Source organism: Alexandromys fortis, unplaced genomic scaffold (assembly GCF_014885135.2).
Source record: "Alexandromys fortis isolate MF-2015 unplaced genomic scaffold, M_Fortis_MF-2015_v1.1 scaffold_17, whole genome shotgun sequence".
NCBI classification, from domain to species: domain Eukaryota; kingdom Metazoa; phylum Chordata; class Mammalia; order Rodentia; family Cricetidae; genus Alexandromys; species Alexandromys fortis.
Genome location: NW_026067896.1, coordinates 3,030,969 through 3,034,601, shown reverse-complemented (window position 1 = coordinate 3,034,601; position 3,633 = coordinate 3,030,969).

The window sequence follows — 3,633 nt, the reverse complement described above, 5'->3', positions numbered from 1 at the left end:
TCTGAGTTTGTCCAAACTCAAGAATTGAAATCCAACCAATTCCCACCCTGTCAATCTTCACCCGGGAAAAACTCTGCCCTAAGGAGCCCTATATAAGCCCCTGCACCTGTTCAGTCGGGAGCTGACTTTTTCCACTCTGGCAGACGCAGCCACCTTCCTGAATTCTTCTCTCCCAATAAATCTCTTGAATGAGATTTGGGTGAGACCTTTCACCGGAGCGGAGTAGAGCTATAAAGTCACAACAGGAACCCGAGTGGAACCGAGCCTATCAGAACTGTAACACTTTCACTAGGGAAACCTTCCCACAGTGGAGCAAAGTTGTTACATTACAAGCTGGGGGCTCTGAGCAGAGCTGTAACAACTTCACTGGGGAAACCCTCCCCTGCCGAGCAGAGTTGTTACATTGGGGAAACCTTTCCATGGAGCAGAGCTGTAAGCGCTACACTTACAAGGGACCTGTGGTATTTTTTGGCTCCCAACTGCCAGGACCCTTTCCCTACCGGCTGCAATGCTTATAGATCTTCCCACCTATTCTCTTCTTGCACTAAGCCGAGTTCTGGAGACCTGAAAGTCCTTTTAGTGTGTCCCTAAAGATGTGCAGGGCCAGAGGTCTCCATCCTCTAGTTACCCCCAAGCATGGCAGCTCAAAGATTGGCCTCCACTGGCCCCTGCAGGTGGTCCCTCTCTCCCCACAGGTAACCTAGCATCACTTTCTCATGGAAACGTTCTGAAATAGTGGCAACTGCAAGGGGTCTGGAAGTTTAGACCTAAATGGACATCCTGTCAATTCAGTGCATGCCATTAGCCAAAGCAAGCTGTTCCATGGATATAAAAGTGAAACTGTGCTTTTGATGGGAGATCTCAAGATTTTTTATTGCAATGGGCAAGGATAGAGCTAGGCTATTTGTTGTGATTGTGAATACGTTCAGGTGCTAAGAGTTTGAGCACCATTCAGAAGCAATGGTGAATGAGAGTTACTGTTTTACAACGTTTAAGAAAACATTCAGGATGGGCTGGTGTGTTTAAGAAACAGGAAATCTTAGCGAGAAAGCAGTTGGAAAGCCACAGGCCGCTCCTTGGGAATGTAATGGAATCAGTGAGTGGTCTACCAGCAAGAAAACCCGGTGGTCTGTTTGGAACCTGGCTAAAATTACGCCAGTCAAGAACACTTTGGGCAATCTGTTTTACACCTATTAGTAAGCCACACTCATTCACACAAAGAGTTAATGAGTGTGCATCACAATGGTGAAGGTAGACCCGGTGCATAGGTTTACCTTCCAGATGGTATTTCTGAGAAGGAAACAGCTCAGTGGAACCCCGGAGAACTAGGAGTCATCTCTGCTGAGAAGAAGGGGCTCCAGGCAAAAGCAACAACAAGCACTAGGCCTTGCGGTTGGTCATGACAAGGGTCTCTGAAGTGTGGTCAGATGTCAGGTGGCTGCAGAGGAGAGTAGGGGGCAGACAGTGATGCAGGGGGCAGAGCCTCTCAGCCACAGCGAGGAGTCTAGCTCTTATTCTAAACGTACCTAGAAAACACTGAAAGGCTGCCTTATGCAGCACAGATAATAAAATCCCAGAGACGGATATTGAGGTACAAGCTGAAGATCAGAAAATCAAAACAACCAAGTCACTAGAGAAGTCTTACTTTTTCCAAGGCTGGACTACTACTGATTGAGCCCTGAGCCTCTGTCTCTTTCCATTTTATATTCCCCTTTAGTGCTGGGATTAAAGGCTGTGCCTCCTTAGTACTGGGATTAAGGGTGGGAGCCACCACCACCTGGATCTGTTTCTGCATTGATCTTGTGTTGCCTAGGATGGCTTTGAACTCACGGAGATCCATCTGCCTCTGTCTTCCAAATCCCAGGATTAAAGGTGTGTGTTGCCACTGCCTGGCTGTTAGTGGCTTAGTTTTACCCTCTAATCTTCAGACAAGCTTTATTTATTAAGACATAAATATAATATCACTATAGTTTTAAAATGACAGTCCTAGGGCTGCTGATGGACAAGAGTGGAAGTGGGAACCTGAGTTAGAGCTACGGGGTCAGTATGGGGCACTGGTTGGTGGCATCATTCTCACCAGGGAGCAGTGTAAGATGTGCTTAAGTTGGAAAGCCATGGTGGTTTGACCTTAAGCATCTGAGAGATAGAGGAGGGGCCACTGCAAAGACAGTAGGCTTTGACATCTGGGGTTGGGTTGGAACTATAAGCTTGCCTCAGAAGAACAGGGCTCACCAGGTAGAGATGATAGTTGGGAACGCAGGCTGAAACACCAGAGTCTGGCAGCAGAGATAACTGGAGGCAGAAATCCAGAACCCTGGAGAGCTCCCAGGAGCCAAGACAGAAGATAATTGGCAGCACCGTTTAGTCCCAGAATTTAACTGACATCCTTACCAGGGTAGTAGTCAGTGAATCATGTTCTACGATTCTGGATCATATTCTCCATTACCCAAAGTGCTGTCTGTTCCACATGATGAAAATGACTAGATGTCTGATTAAAGAGAGATGGCTCAGTTGTTATGAAGACTGGCTGCTCTTCCAGAGAACCTGGGTTCAATTCTCAGCACCCACATAGCAGCTTGCAACTGTCTGTAACTCCACTTCCAAGGGTTCTGACACCCTCACACAGACACACGTGCAGGCAAGACACCAATGCACATAAAATAGAAATAAACCTTAAAAAAATAAATCAATCAAATTGCATACCTCAGTGAAACTATTCCTGGGGAGCCAACAGGCTGAGCTGGAGGGGAACAGAAAGGGAAGCACCCTTCTTGATACTGTTTCCTCTCAAGGACCTCCTTGCTCTTGGAACAGAAGCTTAACTTTGTCCTAGATTCAGGGATTCAGATCCAAAATAGAAACTGCCGGAACATTAACGAGAGCACTAATTCTGAGACTGGAAAGTCAGCAGAGAACTTGGTGGAGGACGGAGAATGGATATAGAGGATGTACTGCCAGAACCTCTCAGTGCTAGCAAAGACCCCTCCACACTGCTCTCCTCTGTCTCACCTAGAGTTTTGTGTAGGAGACAAATATTCCAGTAAGATCCCGCAAGAGACCAGTGCATCATTCCCGGGAGATGGCAGCAAGGCAGGCAGGTATGTGAGGATGGGGAGTGACCTGGAGCATCACCCACTGTTAGTGGGAATGCGAGATGATACGGCAAGGAGCAAAGGGGCCCGACAGTTTCTGACAGAGTTTACATTTTCCTGCCAAAGAGTCAGCGATGCTAGGTAAAACATCCTTCATAAATTTTTACATAAATCCTTATAGTAACCCTGCATATGATAGATGAAAAATAAAATAAGGAAAAAGAATGTCTCCTTCAGCCACAGAAATAACCTGTATTTTGTGCCATGGGAAATTACTCAGCAATAAAAAAAAAATAATAATACACTATGGATTTAGGCAATAAAATAGACAAAAGCAAGAACTCAGATGCATAATCTGGAGAGATGGTTCAACTGTTAAGAATGTTTACTGTTGCGGGGCGGTGGTGCCTTTAATCCCAGCACTCGGGAGGCAGAGGCAGGCGTATCTCTGTGAGTTCGAGACCAGCCTGGTCTACAAGAGCTAGTTCCAGGACAGGCTCCAAAACCACAGAGAAACCCTGTCTCGAAAAAAACCAAAAAA